Genomic DNA, 22903 nt, shown 5'->3' on the forward strand with positions numbered 1-22903 from the left:
AATAAAGATGAGATACAGAGTCACCTTTATACCTTCGTCTTTTGTACTTGCAGTAGGACGGACATCATGGTTCTTCCTAGCTTGCCAAAAAATGTGAGGGGAAATGTGCTGAAGTAGCAGCAAAACTCGGGGCTTGGCAAGGTCAAGTGGCACGTGCTATTGTTCACAGGAAATAATGGCAAACGGAAAGATTTTCCATCGTGACAAACAGATGGAACAGGCATGGAGAGAAAGAGAGAAAAACGGTAGAGTAAACACAAGTTGGGAGCTCCGCTGTCTGAATTAATAGGTGTGAGACATGAAAGAGAGGGCCTGAAGTGGTTTGTAACGGCATCAAGATAGAATCCGTTTTACCAGGATAATTTTATGTCACCTGGTGTTATGCATGGTTTATACAGCACAAGGAGCTCGGAGGTAGAAAAAAATGAGCTTCCAATGGGAAAGGCCGGAACTGACTCAGACACAGCACTCGGGATCCTAAGACAGGAAAACAACCTCAGACTCAACAACCTGAGTTGACCCAGCAGTGACCCAGGAGAAGCAGCGACCCAACAGGGGGCTGCCAACGTGGGAGCTAAAATAGGGAAGAAAGAGAGAAGCTTGAATGAGAAAAGGTCACAAGAGCCTAAAAGATTGTGTTTTGAAAAACAAGGGCTCGCTTGCCAGAAAGACAAAGCTGACTTAGGACAAAAGGATGCTCTGGAAATCCTCAATCACGGAGGCAAGAGGAAAGTTGTTTCAAAAGTAGGTAATTAGTAAATAGATTATTGCTTCCAAAATAGAGACAGATCTGTACTCTAAAGACCAAATCTTATGGAGTCCATTCTGGTTTTTCATCCTTCTAGAGCTGTGAGACGTACCTACTAACTTCCAGATGCAAAGTTCCGCTCAACTGCCTGAAGAATGACTGAGATCTTAAGCAAACTAGATCACCAAGTTCTGTTGCTTTCACAGAGTCTGAATCCGTGCCATCCCCTTTTCGGAGTGAATACCTAAGGATGTTTCCAAGGCATCACAATATTATGTTGGCCTAGTTACAACGGAGAAAGTGTCCTTTCTAAACTCCATGCGTGTGTGTGCGTGTGTGTGTGTACGTGCAAGCAGGCTCACTGGTAAGGTAACAGTCAGCCTTCGGTCTATAAACATTCCCAAGAAAGAAATGTATCTCTAGCAAGACTGTCAGGAGCAAACCAGTCTGACTTAAAAAAAAAAAAAAAAAATCAGAATTCACACATCCAAGTGTGTACTGTTGCTTTTGAAGTATCCATTTAGAAGGCTGCATACTTAAATTAATAGAGGGATGGTTCTGAACATGTTTTGGAGTTCCTTTTTGAAGATGGCCTTCATTCTCCGTGCCACAATTTTGGAATGTCTTTATGATAATGTAGCTTCATCTTTTGAGTGTAAATGTGATTTATAAATAACCAAAAGTAAGTCAGAAGCAAATCTTAAGATGATAGATAATTAAATTGGGCAATATCATAAGGAGGTAAGCTGAACTTTGGAAAAGCTTGTAGATGTATTTACCTTATTTTGTTACATCTCACACTTTCTTTTTGGAGATAATTTTGTTGCTTTTGCTTTCGTAATCAGTACATCCTAAATTCTGCTCCTGACAAAGAAAATGGGTTACATGTGTGTATGTTTGTTTCATCACACAGGGAAAGCAAAGAATCTACAGAATTCATTTACATTTAGCAAGGGAAAAAAAAAAATGTTGCTCCAGATATAGTTTAAATCCACCATTGGTAACTAAGCAGAACACTTGCAACTAAGTCAAACACACACTTCTAAAAAGATACATCAATGGGCGTCTACGTGGCTGAGTTGGTGAAGCATCTGCCTTCAGCTCAGGTGGTGATCCCGGGGTCCTGGGATTGAGTCCCTGTTTGGGCTCCCTGCTCACTGGGAAGTCTGCTCCTCTCCCCCTCTCTCTCTGCCCTTCCCCCAGCTTATGCTCTCTCTCATCCTCTCTCTCAAATAAATAAATAAATAAAATCTTCTGAAAAAGTAATAAAAATTAGATGGCGGCGACTGCGGCAAAGCGAGAGCCTCGGAGACGCCGCTGCCGCCAGCACAGCCGGAGACCTGAGCCGACACTGGGGGCTGTCCGCGGGCCCCGCACTCCCTCGATGAGCCGGAGAAGTCCCGTTTTATCAGAGTAAGATGGACGGTAGCTTTGATTGTGATTGTGGTGAGCTGGAGCCTGATCACTAACAAAAGACATCTTCTGTTAATGTTTTGTTGTTAAAAAATAAAAAGATACATCAAAAGATGAGATTACTTCTAGCAAATTCTTTCCATCTTCTATGTAAAGGTCTACTTGGCAAAGCAAAGATGCTTTGACAGGAATTTTAATACGGTTTATAGTATCATATTTTATTAAAGATTTTTCTCCTTTTGAAAATGTTTTTTAATAACCTCTCATATGCTCCTCAGTTAGAACTATTAATGGTTGTACATTTTCCCCCTAATGCTGATATGGGAAATTCTTGATACTAAATGCAGTAAAATAACGTTTTGCTATAAATTCTAGAACTTGAATTCGATATAAAATCATTCTTACCAGCCTTTAAATTATATCAACTCAATGAAACTTATTTATGCAAAATGTTTCTCCCTACCACTGTGCTCATTGGCAAATACTGCTGAGCTGGGTGTTTTATAGCTTCTAAAATAATTATTCAATATGATATTAGGTTATAGAATGTGGGGCACAAATCGCTGAAGCCTAGAGAGGCGCTAGGAGGTAGAGTCCACTCTCTTTCAACCTCACCATGGTCATGCTTGAATCTGATGTCTTTCCTACCTATTTAACTTGCTTCCTCAAATACAGAATATATGTTTCAAAAGTCAAACTGTACGAAAGTAAAAAAAGCGGGAGGAAGGGGCACCTGGGTGGCTCGAGTGGGTTAAGCCTCTGCCTTCGGCTCGGGTCATGGTCTCAGGGTCCTGGGATCGAGTTCCGCATCGGGCTCTATGCTTAGTGGGGAGCCTGCTTCCCCCCTTCTCTCTCTGCCTGCCCCTGCCTACTTGTGATCTCTCTCTGTGTCAAATAAATAAATAAAATCTTAAAAAAAAAAAAAGTGAGTGGAATACCAACATTGCAATACGTAAGTACAGGCAATGGAGAAAGGGGTCAAAGGCTAGCCCGAAAATAGGTAGACTTACAGACTAAGTTCTCTTTCTTTCATCATTGAATGAAATTTAATCTAGAGATTTTGTCAAAAGACATAAAAGGATATCATTTCTCTGAGATGTTGCCTCTAGAGCATGGGCACCGTACTTCAGTATCACCAGCACTTTGGGCCAGAAAGTTCTTTATTGAGGGTGGAGTGGATTCTGTACTGGGGACTCTAAGATGTTTCACAATATCCCTCGCCTTTGCCGGCTAGATGCCATTAATATCGCAAAAATGACAGAAAAATGATTCCAGACATAGCTAAGTGCCCCCCCCCCAGGGGGACAGAATCTTCTTTCCTCACCACTCCTAAGTTGAGAATCACTGCCTCAGAGCAACTGTTTTGATATTTAGAAGACGTTTCTGACAGTAAGTTACGGAAGGTTGACATCATGCCGTTTATTATTCGTGTTGGTTTAGTGTTTCGCCACATGTAGCTTAGGGTCAAGAAAAAACACCCTGATCCGTGTAACGTAAATTCCCATCAACTATGTCCCCACGTTCTTAAGTTCTCTTTAAACTGTGAACCTGTGTTTATACCTACGTTTCCTGCAGTCGCCCCAAATGATCGCATGTAAGAAGAAAAGCGCACTGCTTACAGACAAGAAAACATTTCATATGGCCAAAGATAGCACATGCTAGCTTTGCAAAGTGTTTCTCAAATGTCTGCAGCATTTCATGGCAAGAAAAGTTGCTGTAGAGTAAGTGGGTCAGAATTACCATTGGTGAAGTGGTCCCCGAAATACCTTTAGATTATTATAGGCCAGGCCCAAGCAAGCAAGGCTCATTAGATTTGAGAGGCAGCCCTTGGAGGCAGTTAAAATATTCCCAGTCAGATAGCATTTGCAAGAAACACAGGTCTGAGTTAACCAAGTGGGCGCCTGGTAAGACTTCAAATACTCTGAGAACAAGCCTGATTCTGTATGTTACGCAGAAGCTTCGGGTCTATTCTTGCTCAGCCCCAGGAGTCTAGTAGGCAAGTGACAAAAAAAGACAAACTTCAAATTTCGGTCCAAGAAGGAGCAGGTTTTATGGAACATAAAACTAACTCGGGAGCAAAGTAAGTACTTAAACAAAGTGCAAACTCCGATAGCAAGTGAATTAAGGTGCCCACAGTGGCCTTCCAATTTCCTTGGCAACCAGGAAGGATCAGTGAGTTTTAAAATGCATGTGTGCTACACCTGAAACTAATATTACACTTTACGTTGACGAACTGGAATTTGGGATGCCTGGGTGGCTCAGCTGGTTAGCTCACTAGTTAGTCTTCGGCTCAGGTCATGATGGGTCCCACATCAGGCTGCTTGCTTAGCGGGGAGCCTGCTTCTCCCTCTGCCTGCCGCTCCCCCTACTTGTGCTCTCTCTCTCCCTGACAAATGAATAAATAAAATCTTAAAAAAAAAAACAAAACAACAACAAAAAAACAATGAACTGGAATTTAAACAAAAATGTAAAAAAAAAAAAAACCCTATAACCAAAAGAAGGATAAAAACCATACGACTATTGGGATACCTGAGTGGCTCAGCCAGGTAAGCTGCTGCCTTCATCTCAGGTCATGATCCCAGGATCGTAGGATCGAGTCCAGCATCAGTCTCCTTGCTCAGTGGGGAGCCTGCTTCTCTCTCTGCCTCTGCCTCCTTGTGCGCATGCTCTCTCTCTCTCTGACAAATGAATAAATAAAATCTTAAAAACAAACAAACCATATGACTATCTCAGTAGATGCAGAAAAATCATTTGACAAAGTACAACCTCTGTTCAGGACAAAAACCCCAAACAACAGAGCAGCAGAAAGAGAAATTAAGAAAACAACCCCATTTGCAATCGCACTAAAGAATAAAATACTAAGGGATAAACGTCACAGAAGGGATGAACGACTTGGAGACTGCAAACCATAAAACATTGATGGAAGACACTGAAGACGACTCAGAGAGTTTTTTCATGAATCCAAAGTATGGAGATCAAAGTCCTCATGGAGCTATAGAAATGTACAAGGCCATACTATTAATAAAATGGAATAATACAAGTAAGCAAATAAAAGCAAATCAATAAATAAAATGCCCACGCATGCCCACTTGATGCACGCCCATAGCAGAATCCTGATGCCGGTAATCCCACAGAGCGACAAAGCACAGACATGTTCCTTCTGGCTTTGCAAACACAAAACCAGTTACTCTACTCTTGCTGTTTCAGTAAGTAGCACTTCTCACATATAATAAAGGCCACCGTGAACTGTGTGAAAGTTTGCAGGGCCTGGGGACAGGGAAACTGGCCGAAGACCAGAGTCATCTACATTGTATCCTCCCGACAACCTCCAAGCTCTTGAGAAGACAGCTCTACCAAGGGTCAGAAATACGGGCTCGCGGTGCGTGTGGACGCGAGCTTTGTGACCCCTGCTGTTCTGAAATTCCAGCTGGGAGACGTAGGTCACACAGCGAGCTGGAGAAGCAGGGGAAGCGTGGGCTGTTTGGATGACCACATCCTTAGCTGTTTACTCTTCCATCTGAATTACCATCACATTTTACTTGCAACTGAGACCCGGAATCCTTTCTCAATGGCCCAATACTGCTTCTCCAAACAATCGTCGTTTTCCAGCAGCAATATGCTTTTCTACTAAATATTTTTGGCTGCAGCATATTTTGTAACTGATTGATCCAAAGCTGAGCATTATCAATCGTACACATCAAAACGTGGGAAGTAAGCATGAGCTGAAAAACATGCAGGAGTTGGAGAGAAAGGGAGAGAGGCAGTTAGAAAAGATCAGATAAAGCGATAAAATAACGAGAAAGGAGGTAATTTCTCTGGATTGAATAGGAGAGAGAAGCTACTTCCTAAGGCTTTGGGGGAGGTCCATTTCCAGCACCAAAGATGGGAGCGGATTGAGAAACCTGGACCGACTGTCCTCACTCCTTCCCAGAGATTCTGAAACTGTAGGCATTAAATGTAACATTAAAATTATATACAAATTCTTTTCCTCGGAAGTAAATTACATTGTTTTATTACTACAATATGTGTCTCAAGAGGCAAGTAGTTATTTTTAGTGGCTGGGTAGAAATTCGCTCCACAAATAAGAGGCAGTTTGGAGAAATTAGACTCATACTACAGCCAACAGGATTGTGTTTCTCTGGACTTCCAGGTAGAGCTAAATCCTAAAACAGGTCTAAGCTCGCAGAACCAGTCTGCAAATTTTGCACTCCTGTGCATTCTCACTAACATCATCCTTCACACACATCTTTGTCCCCCTCCTCCTCTGGGCACCTCAGATAACTCCAGGACAAGGAACTGTAAACGGAAACCTGCGGCCCAAAGCACAAAGTTTAATGGATAAATATTTCCGCACGCAAGCAAATGGAACAAAAGAGAGGCAGAGATGTATACTTTATATTTAACAGCTATAGTCTCTCAAATTGCAGTTATGCATAAATTAATTTGTGTTTAAATCCTAATCTGGTCATTAAAAAAAAAAAAAGAGAGAAACCCAGCTCAGTGCCTCATAACAATCCCACCTTTAAAAATGTAATATCTTGGGGTGCCTGGGTTGCTCAGTCGGTTAAGCATCTGCCTTCAGCTCAGCTCTTGATCTCAAAGTCCTGGGATCAAGTCCCGCATGGGACTGTCTGCTCAGCAGGGAGCCAGCTTCTCCCTCTCCCTCTGCTGCTGCTCCCACTGCTTATACTCTCTATCTGACAAATAAGTAAATAAAATCTTTAAAAAAAATTAATACATTTACCTGTCTTCAAGTACTAATTACTTTTTCTGAATATCCTGCCACATTTTGCTTTTTCTCTGACATTTACTATAATTTATTTAGAATTCCTATCCTGGGTAAGTGGTATCTTTAAGTCATATGTGTAGGATTTCTTAATAGGTGTTCACAATTAGTTGTAAAAGCATGGATATTCATTTTAAGACACAGTTTGAAAGTTTGGGTGGTAATTTGATAAGTAACAGCTATTGGATAGTTGAAGAGAATAAATACATATAAGCATTCCCTTTGTGTTTGATTAAAAAAATGTTAACATTTCATTCATGGTGTCTTCTCATATTAAATTTCTTGGGGTCATTGGATCCCAATGGTAAAAGGGCAGAAGAAGGAGAGAGGGGAGAAGAGCTCTGAACAGATAGTGAAAACATATGGTGTCCATCTTGCAAGCAGAAGGCTCCCTGGTATTATTGTGACTCTCCCTGTGTTCAGAAAAGCTGGAATAAGCCAGGAGGCAATCTGCTGTCTAGTCAGACGAGTGCCAGAAACAGGTGGTGCTGACCTAACCTTTTCCTTCCACCTTCGCAAATACTCAGCAAATCCTGCACTAGTCCCCCTAGTCTTGCTTCAAAACATTGATTAGATGAAAGCCAAGTGTTTAAAAAAAATGACAGTTCATAGGGCTCATGATGCCTAAAATGGCTTTTCCCCTTTTCTCCTTTACACTTTTATAAATTATGGAATTTTAAAATTTTAATGAGCATATTTTAATTGTTCACTGTGTAAGTTTTGATAACTGCTATATACACCAAGGTAATACCACTCAAAAACAAGATACAAAGCATTTCAGGTACTCCAGAAATATTCCTCTTGCCCCTCTAGGCAGATCCCACTGGACTGATTTCTATTGCCATAGGTCATTTTTGCCTCTCCTTGAAGTAAGACACCACATGCATTGTTTTGTATCTGGCTTCTGTTGTTCACTATTATGTTTTTGATTCATTCGTGCTGTTACACATAGTACTAGATTATTCCTTTTCACTGCTGTGTAATATTTCATTGTATGAATATACTATAATTTGCTCATCTATTTTCCTGAATGTAGATACTTAACATCCAGTTTTTCCTCCAATCATTCTTATATAAGCATTTTTGTATACATCTATTTTTGTATCACTTGGATAATTACCTAGGAATGGAACTCATAGTATGTAAATATTTAATTTTTAACCAATGGCAAATGATTTTCCAAAACAGTAGTAATGTTTTCTGCTACTGACAACAATGTGTATTTAAGTTGCTCTACACTCTTGCTAGTATTTGGTGTTGTCCGTCTTTTAGCCATCCTCCTGGGTATGAAGTGCTGTTTAATTATATTTAAATTGCGTCTTCCTGATGACTTATGATACTGAGTATCTTTTCATGTGGTCATTGGCCTCATTCCTATGTGGGATTCTTACAATTTCTTTCATGAAGTTTGTGTTCAAGTCTCTTCACATTTTTATTAGGCGTTTAACTTTTTATTATTGACTTGTAAAAGTTCTTTATATGTCCTGGATCTTAACTCTTCATGAAATAGAAATGATAAGAATATTTTTCCCAGACTGTTATTTGTCTACTTCTTTTGTTTTCATGAGCAGAAACTTTTTAATTTTGATGAAACTCAAATATTCTTTTATAAGTGTTATCTTTTAAATTCTAATAAATCTTTGTATATCCCAGGAAGGCAAAGATCTTCTTACTTGTTTTCTTCTAGAAGATTTTTTGTTATAGATTTTATATTTACATTTGTGTAGGAGAAGCATAACTTTACTTCTACCCTCTTAGGTTCTCTGGCTTGTTCTGAGAATTAAAATGACATAAGACAGATGAACAGGAGAAAAGCAGCATACAGATTTTTACATAGGTGGGGGAACCCCATAGGGTAATGAAGACCCAGAGAATTGGTTAGGCCTAAGTGTTTACATACAAGGTTGAACAAAGAGAGACAACTGTAGAAAAGTAAATGAATAAGGAAAATGAAGGAAGTTAAGAGTGATTTTAACAAGGTCTGTTTGTACAGATTTCTATTGGCTTCAAGCCCTTGTCTCTGGTTATAAGAATATTTCTTTCCTCCTGGTGAAAAAGGGTATCTTTCACTTGGAAATTTCACCTCTTACTTTTAGGAAGAAAAAGGAAGGTCACAGTGTTCTTGCACCTGCTGTTTTTCAAATATCTTGAACTCAAAATAATCCTTATGCTAACAAGGCAAATTTTGGGGTGGCATATTCTGCTAATCTTCATTTGTGATCCATTTCCAAATAACATTTTTGTGTATTGAGTGAGGTCGGACCAACACAATTTTTTCAAAGGGACATCCAGTTGTTTCTACATCATGTTTACAAAATTATCTCTTCCTCATCATCAATTTCATTTGCCACTTTGGTCAGATACCAAATATCTGTGGACGTAGATATCATATACATGTATTTGTGCCCTATGATGTGTACATATCATATATTTGTGTGTGTGCCTATTTTTGGATTTTTAAATTCTGTTCCGTCAATCTGTCTATTGTTATGTCCATACCATACTGACCTGATTACTGTGACATTGTCTTAAGCTCTGAAATGAAGTAGTGTAAATGCATCTGCTTTGTTCTTTATCAATATTGTTTTGGCTACTTCAGTTCTTTTGCATTTTTAGACTAACTTGTAATTTCTTCAAAAAGGCCTGCTGATACTTTTATGGAAATTGTATCATATCTATGAATAATTTGAGGGAGGATGGACATCTTAACACTATTGAGCTTTCCAATTCATGCATATGGTATTATTTAAGTTCATTAAAATTTCTTTCAATAACGTTTTTAAATTTGCTCATCTTTTGTTAGATTGCTAGGTATTTAAGGCTTTCTGAGGGTATTCAAATGATATTTTAAAATTTCATTTTATAGCTTTAATGATAGAATACAATAGTAACACAATTCATTTTTGAATGTTGAAACTGTGTCTGAGACTTTGCTAAATTCACTTAGTAGTTTCAGTAGTAATTATTATATATGTGTGGATTCCATGGAGTTTTATACACACAGTTTCACTTGTTCCTTTGTAATCATTATGTCTCTCTCTCTCTCTCTTTTTCTGGCTTTGTTATAGTAAGTAGGACTTCTGGTACAATGCAGAATACAAGTAGTGACTGCCATTCCAACATTTATCCATGAATTTCTCTCTCTGGTGCTCTTACTTCTTTCCTGCATATCCTAGTTTTCACATGGCATAATTTCTCTTCATTCCAAAAAACTTCTTTAAATATGTGCTATGGTACAGATCTGCTGCAGATGAATTCAACCTTTTCTCCTTTCTGAAACTGCCTTAATTTCATCTTCATTTTTGAAGGCTACTCTTACAGGATATGAATTTCAGGTGATTTTAGAATTTTATTTTAGAATTAAATGTAATTATTTTCTCTTCAAGCCTTCACTGTTTGTGATAAGAAGGCACCCATTATTCTTATCATGGTTCCCCTGTTTGTTGTCGTCTCTTTTATTTTTCTATTATATTTATTTATTTATTTATTTTAAAAGAATTTATTTATTTATTAAGAGATGATGAGAGAGGGAACACAAGTAGGGTGAGTGGGAGAGGAAGAAGCAGGTTTCCCACGGAGCAGAGAGCTGGATGCGGGGGCTCCATCTTCGAACGCTGGGATCATGGCCTGAGCCAAGGCAGATGCTTAATGACTGAGCTACCCAGGGCCCCCTATATTTCTATTTTAAAAATATTTAAAAATATGACTTAGGTGAAGGTTTCTTCATACACTCTCCACTTAGGATTTTTTGCACTTTTTGATGTCTTTCACTAACTTTGGAAAACTCTCATTGTATCCTCAAATATTTTTTCTGCCTCATTCTTTTTCTCCTCTCCTGGGATAGCAATTACACATGTATTAAATCATTAAATTACAGATCTCAGATACTCTACCTCATTACTTTCCTTGTTGGGTTTCTTTTCTCTCTATTTCATTTTGGATAATTTCTACTGACCCATTTTTAAGTTCACCAGTTCTTTTCTTTCTTTTCTTTTTTTTTTTTTTTTTTTTAGATTTTATTTATTTATTTGACAGACAGACATCACAAGTAGGCAGAGAGGCAGGCAGAGAGAGAGGAGGAAGCAGGCTCCCTGCTGAGCAGAAAGCCCGATGCGGGGCTCGATTCCAAGACCCTGGGATCATGACCCGAGCCGAAGGCAGCGGCTTTAACCCACTGAGCCACCTAGGCTCCCCGGTTCTTTTCTTTTTTAAAAAAAAATTTTATTTATTTATTTATTTGACAAAGAGACAGAGAGAGAGAGAAATTGAGAGAGAGACAGCAAGAGAGGGAACACAAGCAGGAGGAAAGGGAGAGGGAGAAGCAGGCTTCCCACTGAGCAGGAAGCCCCATGCAGGGCTTGATCCCAGGACCCGAGGGTCATGACCCCAGCCAAAGGTGTGTAGACACCTAATGACTGAGCCACCCAGACACCCCTCACCAGTTCTTTTCTGTGCCCACTCCAGTTGTCAATAAATCCACTGAATAAATTCTTAATTTTCTATATATTTCATTTCTACCATTTCCATTTGCCTTTTAAAAAATGTTCACATCGGGCGCCTGGGTGGCTCAGTGGGTTAAAGTCTCTGCCTTCAGCTAGGGTCATGATCCCAGGGTCCTGGGATCAAGTCCCGCATTGGGCTGTCTGCTCAGAGCAGAGCAGGCCTCTCTGCCTACTTTTGATCTCTCTGTCAAATAAATAAATAAAATCTTTAAAAAAAAAATGTTCACATCTCTAATAAAATCCCCTTCTGTTCCCCCACATCATCCATCCTTTCCACATATTGATTATAGTTTCCCTAAAGTCCCTGCCTGGTAATCCAACACCTGAAACATCTCAGTATTTGCTTCTATTAACTGTTTCCTCTCTTTAACATGGGATTATGTCTCCCTTCACCATGCTCCTCATCGCTTTTTTTTTTTTTTTTTTCTGTATTCTGGACATAGTATGTAAAAGAACAATAAAGACTAAAGTAAAACATTATTTTCCACAGAAAAATCATACCCTTTCCTCTATCAGAGTGTAAGTGTGGTGTGTTGTGACCATCTAAACCACAATCTAGTTGTGTTTGGACATTCTTATAGGTTTAGTTAGGCTCAGTGTACCAGTGGCTTCAAATTATTTGAGAAGGGGATCAGGAATTTCCTTCATTTGTGCTTGGGACTCTCAGAGCCGATGATACTCTGGAGAGTATTTGTAATATTCATGCAGCCTCTGGGTTTCTGAACCAGGGTCCATTTCTTTTTTGATTTACAGCCTTGTTACTAGATTTTTGAGTCAATGGAAAATTCTCTTTGCATTTCTGCCAGAATTCCTGAAGTTTAACCTTGGACCTACCAAAGACTGACTGTATGACTTGGGTGAACTTACTGAACTTCTTCATCTCTTTGCTAAAATAGAATAAGAATCATTATTCCCATGTTATATTAAGGAGTCACTTAACATTAAAGAGCTAACATGCATATAAAAAAGGCCAATGTGTTCTGGTTGAACTGAATGTCAAAGGCAAAGTCAACCTGGCTATAGAAAAACAAAAATATGCTTTTTAGATTGATCTCTATCACTCATATTTTGAGTCCAATAGTGTTGAATCAATTACTAAATCAGCAAGTATGTGCATTTTTCTACTACAGGCACATCTTCTTACAGATATGAAAGCATTAAGTCAGTCTGAGTTACTAGAAAAGATGGCAGAAACACCTAATCAAACTGAAGACTAGTGGACTCCTGAAACACTCTTATTATTGGTAATTTGCTAGTAATCTCCCAAACTTTACTAAATGTGATATGGTAATGCAGAAACCTGCTGAAAGACACACAACATTCTGCTGGGAGAAAGAAATAAATAAAAAGAGAAGGAAGGGAGATTACTCTGAAGTTCATATCCAGCATTATTTCATCAACCTTCTGCCATGCCTTCTCATTCATCGCTCTAGGATTATAGTCACATACAGTAGCACAGAGAGTTTCTGCACTCTATCTGTAACTGCAGTTTAAAATAAGAAGTTTGCATTGTTGAAATTAGCCCATATCCACTGCCAAAAGTACATGATCTAGTGGCTAACATGTAATGATACTATTTCCGAAAACTGTGTTGTAATTAAATGTCACAGTCTTGCATATATTTTAGACAACTCAGCACTGAAGTCAAGTCAGGTCACTGATAGAAAGTTATTGGTCAATGATCCCATTAAGCAAGTTAAAGGATGCTCTATATTCAAAATGACTTCATCTTCTCTAAGGATAAAACCACCACATGATCCCAAAGGATGTCTCCTTGTCCTCATGAGAACTCCATTAAAAATTAATATCTCCACCAATTACAATAAACTGTAGGGAGATTTCACATTTATTGTGGTGAAACTTTATTGTAATGAGAACATTGCTAGGGAAAAAATATCCCCAAATAGCAGGGTATAAGGTCAAAAAAATAATTGAAAGGACCTTGTCTTCACCTTATTGTCTTACAAAAAGACCTAAGAAAATATTTTTGATCCAAGATTGCTTGTGGTATATAATTTATCATGCCCCTATTTGGAAAGTCCTGTACTGAAGAGCAAATTAAACTCTTGAACTGAAGTAGTTCCTCTGAACTTGAGGAAAATAATTTTACTTTTGTAAGCTCTTCTTGTAAGAATGATTTCTTAGACAAAATGGACTTAGCATACCTCTATTCCCCTCTCCCAGATACACAAAACAACAATGAAGAAGTAAAAATACAGAAAATATTTAGAAAGTATTAAAAGTAGAATCAATGAACCACAGATTTTTTAGAATTTCTGGGATTTAGAAGGCATATACCAGCAGATCTTCAGCAAAACAGAACTGGAGGAAACCACAGGTTTCCAACACATGTAGGAGAAGCCTGCTGTGCAGGTAAGAGGTCTAAAGGTCTCTAAGCCCAATGTTAACAATTCCAAGAATTAAGGGAAAACCCTGGGCATTTAAAAGGAGACTTAACTGGAGAGCTGCATTTGGAACAGCAAGCTAGTCAGTTTCCTTCCTTTCTCCCTCTTCTGGGTTGCATTGGCTTTCACCACTGGCTACAGAGGGGTATTGGGGTTGGAGAAGTCTTGGCGGTGGTCAAGCAGTTACTGACTTCCAGAAACGATGGAAACTAACACCTGGAAGACAAGCTTCCATTCCAAATGCTTCCTCTCCATACACTGACACAGATCATGGAAATACAAAGGGCACACGAGTGCTGAGTCTCAAATTCAAAGTTATAGGCAGTCAAGAAGCACTAGGTACTTTAAGAAAATCAATAATATGGCAGCTAGGCAATAAGAGAAAGAATACCCCCCCACCCCCGGATAGAGTTAATAAAGCTAATGGAACAAACTAGAGTAAATATAAATATACTTGGAAAAATTTGAAAGAACATTGCATCTATGAAATGTATTTCCTAGAGGTCTGAGAATATAAAAGAAACAGAAATGAATATCCCAATACAGAGGCAACTATGATACGTATTGTGTTGTGAAATACTGGGCTGAAAAACCTGAGCTGAGACATTCTCATACAGAACAGGACATATGGATAAAAAGAGAGAAAATGTAAGTGTAGAGTTCAGTAATATGAAGAGTAGATCCAGAAAGAGTAGATCCAGAAATTCCAAAATCTAGACTATAGAAATTATAGAATAAGAAAAAAGAGAAAATGTGATCCAATCCATACAAACCAAAAATTCTTGGTCTGAAGAAAAGATAGATCTTTAAATCGAAAGTGCTTAGCCAGACTTTAAAAGAGCCAAAGCCACAGGCATCATTGTGAAATTTCAGAATTGCAAGGATTAATAAAATCCTGAGTCTTTTTAAAGAAAAAAAGAGAAAAACAGGCAACCAAAAAAAAAAAAAAATCTGAAAAATCAGCCTGCTATCAGCATAACTTCTCAGGAGCATAATTCAATGCTAGAAGACAGAGATTATGATCTTCCAAATTAAAGGGAAGAGTTCTTTCAAACCTATAATCCTATACTCAGCCAAGCTGGCATTAAAGTGAAAAATAATATAAATAAATATTCAGAAAGTCGAAGCCTCTAAGTGTTTACCAAGCTAAGCAATCTCTGAAAAACTTAGTTGAAGAAACACAGCCACAAATAAGCAATGAATGACAAAAAAGGGCATGATATAGTCTCAAATATACAAAAGAGTAGTAGTAGCACATTCCTCATAATACCTGAATAATTGTTGATGCACAGTGCAGAAACCCAAAGCATAATAAACACTTGGAGCAAAAACTTCAGTTAAATGGACTATGGGAGGTGCCGGAGTTAGTGAGGAAGAAAATGAAAATGAAGTAAGACTAGATTGATCTAGTCTTTTGGGGGTGCAGATACAGACAGTTTTAATCCTAGACATCAAAGAGAAAAAATAACCTTTAAAAAGTGTCCTAAAATTGTAGAGTGTATTGTCCAACACACAAATAGGATTTATATCTTCTAACTCATAGTGTAAAAATAAGTGGATCTTAGAAAAAATACGAATTTGAAAATACCATGCTTTCAATCTTCCTCTTGTACCTCTGAGGTTAATGCCAAATGTAGTCACTTCTGCCAAGAATGCACTACCTTTGCTGAAATGTTTTCTAGCTATTTGTCTATTAGTATATTATTTTACAATATATGCTACATCATGTCATGATGCCAAGAATTCCCTGACAACTAACAATTCTCTGAAACTAAAGGGGATTATTAAATCCATCCTGGACAGGCTGCCATGTGTCTTTGCCTTTCTTCGAACTGACTCAGTATCATTGGTGACTCCACTAGATGCACTTGAGAAATGTCTAGAAGAACTGCTAGCCCAGCCCTCAGTGGAGTATTGGGCTCTAGCTCAGCATCTTGATTTTGCAAAGGTACGGTTCATACAGTCTAGCATAACGAACTGCAATTGGATAAGTAGCTCATGCTTTTCATAGATGAAGCATCTATCCTGATAGGTAGAAACTAGTCTTCGGGGTCCCTGGGTGGCTCACTCGGTTGAGCGTCTGCCTCTGGCTCAGGTTGCAGTTTAGGGTCCTGGGATCGAGCCCCGCATCAGGCTCCTCTCTCAGTGGGATCTGCCGATCCCTCTCCCTCTGCTTACTTGGCCTCTCTCTCAAATAAATAAGATATTTAAAAAAAAAAAAGAAATTAGTCTTCCCTTATGTCCATTTAGATACAAGAAAAAGAAATTCAGGAAGGGGAAGTCACAGACAGTTTCAGTCGCCTCACATCATAAAATGCAGCGATTTACAAAAGGATCTTGTCTCTCCTTACTTGTCCAGCGAAGGGTTCTGACGAAGGTGGGACAAAAGTGAACTCTTTAGCTTTCCATTCTTTTGTGAAGGCTCCCGTGTACATGTGCAAATTTAATAAAATTTGTATACTTTTCTTATTAATTTGTGTCTGTCAATTTAATTTCCAGGCCCTGTCAGGGACTCTGAGAGGGTGGAGAGAAAACTGTTTCTTCCTTACAGTGTTCATCATCACTAGCCATCAGGGAGATTCAAACTAAAACCACATTGACATATCACCTTACACCAGTTAGAATGGCCAAAATTAACAAGACAGGAAACAACATGTGTTGGAGGGGATGTGGAGAAAGGGGAACCCTCTAAGAGTGTTGGTGGGAATGCAAGTTGGTGCAGCCTCTTTGGAGAACAGTGTGGAGATTCCTCAAGAAATTAAAAATAGAACTTCCCTATGACCCTGCAATTGCACTCCTGGGTATTTACCCCAAAGATACAGATGCCATGAAAAGACGAAGTCTTTACAGTAACTACATGATTCTGTAAAATGCAACACACACACACACACACACACACACACACACACACACGCTCCCGTCTACCTCGCTCACTTCCCTCCAGCCACACTGGTCTCCTTGCGGTTCTTTGGGCAGATTCAGCTTGCTCTAGCTTTCCAATCTTTGTACTGATTACACTCCATGTCTGAACTTTTCTTCCTCCAAGACTGCTGCAGGATTTTTTCTCCGTCGGTGCCCACGGTTCTCTGTCACGCCACTTCAAAGAACGAAGAGGTAGACCAGACAGAGGTGTGGGCAGCAAAACAAGCTTTATTGAGCGATAGCAAAGCGATAGCACAAGGGTCCCAATGAGGGAGGGGACCTGAAGGGGTTGCCACTGGAATGTATAAGTCTAGGGGTTCTTATGGGGCTTGTTGGCGGGCTGTCTCAATTTGATGAGCCCTCCATGCACCTGTCATCCAATCAGGTTTCTGTCACTGATATATCACGTGGGTAAGGGTAAAAGGTTTCTCCAGGGTGGTGTAAAATCCTTTTAAGGGTTTAGGGGTAGACAGTTTGTCCCTTCCTATGTGCCTTCCAACTATCCTTTATCAAGAGCGTTATGATTAAATCTCTCACCACCTTCAAGTCTGTGTTCAAATATCACTTTCTCGAGTTCCCAGTACCTTATTTGTGCCTGTGGAGCTTCCCACCTACTGGGGGCTGAGCTGACCCCCCACCACCCAGTGTAGACTTTCTAATACACATATCCTTTCTTTTCTCCATAACACATAGCATTTTCCAAATTATATATATGGAAAAATGTGAGGCTATATTCAAATCAGAAAGACATGAGGGGTATTTATTATCGCTATTGCTAATCTTTTGTCTCTTCTCCCCTCCTAGAACGTAAACTCTGTGAGGGTATGAACTTTTTATATTAGTTTACTAACGTGTTTCATGAGCTATGTTTGGAATATGATAAATTCATCATAAATACTTGTTGAATGAATGAATGAATTTAAAATTCTAACCATTAATAAATAAAAGTTTTTCAAAAAGTGAAAATCCAGAGGTACATTTTTGTTATTCATTTTGTCATTTACCAAGATCAGGGTCCTGTGTCTCTGAGATTTCCTCGTCTTTCCCTCAATCTTGGTTGCCTCAACAGTTTCCACATGGTTGTTGCTATTCAGGGCATGTTATCTGTGGTTGAAGCAGGAAGGATGAGAAAGCAAAAAAGGGTAGTTCTCCTCAAGAGAAAAAAAGCTTTCTTTCCCTTAATCTCCTCAGTGGACTTCTACTAGTTTATATATCGCTGATCAGAACTAGGTCATAGGCTCAAGTTCAGCAGTAGAGAACCTGAGAAAGGGGAACAGGGTTTCTGTAATTGATTTAGACCAATCATGACTCTCCAGTTTTAGATAAGAACATAGTCAGAGGATCCATTCAGTTGTAAAGGGAAGGGATGGGAGCAACCACTAAAAGGTTGCCACAGTCGTGCTCACGTGAGATCTGCACTCTACTTGCTGAGTCTGGAGTTAATGCAGAGAGAATAAAACTATAGAAAAGGAGACACAAAGTGTTTACTTCATGGAAGTTCAGGGAAATCAAACAATTCACATGAGTTGGTAAATCAATCAAGGTATTGTAAAGGAGGGAGTCCTTGGAGTTCATCCTTGGAAAGGAGAAGCCTCCTCAGAAAGACAGGACGTTGACAGCGGGATTGGGGCTCAGGCATGGAAGTCAGAATATCAACTCCATCATAAACAGAGACAAAATTCAAACTGATACATATGATAGATATATATATACATATATATGAGTATATATATATATATATATATATATATATATATATATATGTAAAATTATGGCAAGATTTTGCGCCAGTTTTTACAGAAACATGGCAAAAAGAAAAACCACAGAGAAAACAAACCATATGGCACTTGACATGTCCTGAGAGGCTTTGGGGCTTTTAGGAATAAGGCTGAACACCAGTGATCTAATCCAATGATTTCATTACAATCACGAAGAAACTGAGGGCCAGAGATGTTCATTGGTTTCTCTAAGGTCATATGGTAGCTTTCATGGCCAAGACAGGACTACAACAGGATCTTTCTATTGCATCATTACATTTCCTGAATTTAATTTTAGCATGAATATCTGCCCTTGAAAAAAATCACCAAATAGCAATTTGTTATCAACAAATAACAAGATCCTATTATTCTCATCCTGGCCTTACTGTGTCTAGTTCTAGCTGAGTTGCATGTAAATAATGAAAATTTGTTCAAGATTTGGATAGGCCATTGTAAAGAAGAGTGCTCAGATGTGTATCAATAAACTCAGGGGGGAAATTGGATAAGAAAAGGTCAGTGTTTACACAACTGAGTATAGCTTTCACTGTTGACTGGACATCTGTTAAATCTAGAGCTTTGTATCCCAGAAAAATATTCAATTATCAAAAGGGCATTCACTCACCAGCTACACATTGTTAAGATTTTCTAATATGTAAAAGTCATAAAGGTTACCATACTTAAAGAGATATTCTTGAATGTTACTGTTCCTTCACAGAAATTGACCCTCTTGTTATTTATTCAACTATTCATTCCATTGAACTCACAGAGGAGAACCTTACTGCAAATATTTAAATGGCTTTTGTTAGAGACAGAGTGTATCAGCCCCCAGTAGGCTGAGGAGCTCCACGGACACAGTCTGAAAACAAATATTCAGAATAAAGAGCCCAATTTTACATCCCGAACCCCAGCCTCAAGTTTCCATTATCAACAAGTCTGAGTCCTCGTTCGTGGTTTATGAATTCAAGATGTGGAAAAGGCCCATTATAAACTTAACAACTACAAGAAAAAGTACTAAGAAACTGGTGCGGGGAGGGGAGGGGTCTTAGGAACAACCCAGTTTTCCTTCCTGACCTCAGGCACACGGTTGACTTTGGAGCTAACAATGACCTGCTCAAAGTTACTTCGAGTCGAGTACTACCTGGTTTCATGCTGCTGAACATTTAAAGCACAGGAACAGAAGGGTTCACGAAAGGGGGGAAAGGCTCATGTCCATTTACATTCTGAAATCTCCATCTCTCTCAAACAAATGTAAATATTTAGATGTATCTGAATCATTCATTTTGAACACCCAATGGAGCCTTTCCTGCACGAGTGGGACACATTAGGGCAACAATAACTCCTGCTTTGCTCAACTGAGCTTTAAGACTGAGCTGACAAAACTGCTTTTGCAGGGGTTCCCGGTGGCTCTGTGGGTTAGAGCTTCTGCCTTTTGCTCAGGTCATGATCTCGGGGTCCTGGGATTGAGCCTCGCATCGGGCTCTCTGCTCGGCAGGGAGCCTGCTGCCCCCTCTCTCTGCTTGCCTCTCTGCCTACTTACTATCTCTGTCTGTCAAAAAATAAATAAAATCTTAAAAAAAAAAAAAAAAAACGCTTTTGCAGAAATCTCCCTTGCTTCCTGCACCTAGAGAACTGAAATGTCCCTCTTGGTTACGGTGCCAGAGAACCACAGCAGAAGGGTCAGGGGAATCCTAGTAGATGGGAAGAACCCGAAGCTTCAAAGCCGGAGATAGGACCACATACCGACTGGTCTGATTTAAGTCTGATGATCATTTTCAGATTGAACTCATCTGCCAGGGACCAACTTCACCTGTAACTGTGGCCATCACCACACTGCCATCAGGCTGCTTAGCTTTCATGTGGTTACACATGTAGAATTAAAGGGCTCAGATTTTCTTGACTTGACTTGATGCATTCACCTGTTCGCTCATTTAAATTCTTACTCCCTCTTCCTTCCCCCATTTTTCCACCCAATGAACCTTTATGAGTAAAACAGGCAGGTTTGATGGTAACTGTTGGAGATGTGAAAGAAAACATATTCTACACAACCAGGTAGTACAGAGACAGTGGGGCAGGCTGAAATTTTGCCTGGGAGAGTTGAGAAGACGCTGCTTGGATCACTGACATTGAGAAGGGGTGGCAAGAAAGAAAGGAATTGATCAGGAGGAAAAGGCATTCTGAGCAAGCGGAATGGTAAGTGCAAAGGAAGATTAGCACAGGTCTTGCTATGCTCAAGAAAGAGCGGAAAATTTGAATGTGTCTGGGAAGTAGAAGGCATAGGCAAGATTGAAAGGGAAGAGATAAAAAGTAACCAGGAATTTGGAAGTTGGAGGACCAGTAAGATAGGTCACTGTCTAAACTGCTTCTCTACCTAGTGATTTCTCAGCCCAGTGTAAAATGGCTTCACCCCCCGCCCCCCGTGCCCGACCACTCCTCTGAAACTATGTCTGCCAAGGTCACCGATGACTTTCTTATGAAAGTCTTACTATCATCCCAATGCACCAGCAATACCAAGCAATGTAAGTATAAAATCCTCCTTCCCAAAATTCTTTTGTTGATCTAAGTTCCATGCAATTGCTACTTTCTGCTTCATTTCAATAATATATATTATTACTATCCAGGTATATTATAATATGGTATATTGTATATATAAATGTGCATGTGTGTAACATTAAAATAAGCATGCTTTTATTAGTTATCCTTTAGCAAATAACATATTCAGGAGTCTGCGGCTCACCTCAGACACATATGGGCTCAGCTACATATATTTATTTCAAGAGGAAATCCATAATGATTCAGAATCATTCGGGCTTGCTTTGGGCATGGTTTTTGTCTCCAGCCATACGGTATACATATTCCCATGTTTAATCAGTAGCTTCAAAATAAGCCATGACAACACGGGGATTGTAAAGACAAAGAAACAGAAATTGAGTTATTTTAATTCTGTCATTTTGTGTTACCACATGTTAGGAGTTTTTATTTGTATTTGAAATTGGGGAGCACTTGACTGGCTCACTCTGGATCTCAGGGTTGTGAGTTCCAGACCCACACTGGGTGTAAAGATTACTTAAGAAATAATAATAAAATTTTCAAATAAATAAATATATAAATAAAATTGGAAACAGCAAAACTGTGCGAACTTTGAGGTGTTACTTGCTTTGTAAGTATAAATTTTAATCTGTAGATGAAATAATTTACTGAGTGTTTTTTTTAATTCTTTAAAATTTTATTTATTTTTCATTTTTAATTTTAACTTTGTTTTTATTTCTGAGTTTGAATAGTACCTTCAAAGTTAAAATTTATTCTTTGAAAATTGTGCCCATTTTAACCTTAACAAATCAAGAAAATAAAGACGATTATGATCTCACCTGATGATGAGTACAAATAATTTCATCATAGGAAACAGGGACTCTTGCCCCAATATTAAATACATGGGATACTGATCAAGGCAACAGTCAGCATTTGGGACCATGGCATCCTTCTTCAAAAACTCCTTTTTGGCTTCCATGATATATACTCCCCCAGTTTTTCTCCTATGTTGTAGTTTCTTCTGCCAGATTCTCTTCCTCTCATCCCATAAGACGTCATATTTCTCAGATTCTGTCCTAGGTGTTCATCTCTTCTAGACCTAGAAAGTTCTCTAAGTATTCTCTGTGGCTCCCATAGCTTCAATAATCCACCGCTTGCTGACAACTCTTAAATCATACCTTTGGCCTGGATCTCTCTCCTGAAATAACTCGTTTATCCAACTCTCTGCTGAACATCTTTCCTTGAACATAACTTAGACATCTCCGATGCATTTGTCTGAAACTGAGCCCATTAACTTTACCTGCCGCTTGGTGAAGTCTGGGAAGCTAGGAGTTGTCCTTGATTTAGCCTTCTCCTGTTTCACCTTCTGCCTACTCAATCACCAAGGTTGACAAATTTATCTCTCCTAAGTATCTCTTGGATCATCCACTTACAGCTGCTTCCTCACTATCGCTACCACTGCCTAGGCCACCATCGCCTCTCCCCGAAATGACTCTGGCAGCCATCTTATATACTGTTGATACAGAGCTTTTCTTAAGGGTAAATTGGATCACATCACTAACCTGCTTAATGTCCTTTAATAACCTCCGCCATCTTTATTTACAAGATCCCTTTGAGGGACTGTAGCTTCAGAGTTCATCTCCCAGCCACTGTGATCCTACTTATGTATTTTAATATACTTCAAATTATCTCCTACCTTCAAGTCACTGCTCAAGTTGTTTCCATCCTCGAAGTTCCAAGGAGAATATTATTTCCTCAGCAAAGGCTTACGACCAGTCAAGTCTGAAGTTAGATGCTTTCCTCTGCTCCCTATCAGGGAACAAAGTGGTGATTGCCATTTGTTT

This window comes from Mustela nigripes, chromosome 2, assembly GCF_022355385.1.
Source record: "Mustela nigripes isolate SB6536 chromosome 2, MUSNIG.SB6536, whole genome shotgun sequence".
Classification (NCBI taxonomy): domain Eukaryota; kingdom Metazoa; phylum Chordata; class Mammalia; order Carnivora; family Mustelidae; genus Mustela; species Mustela nigripes.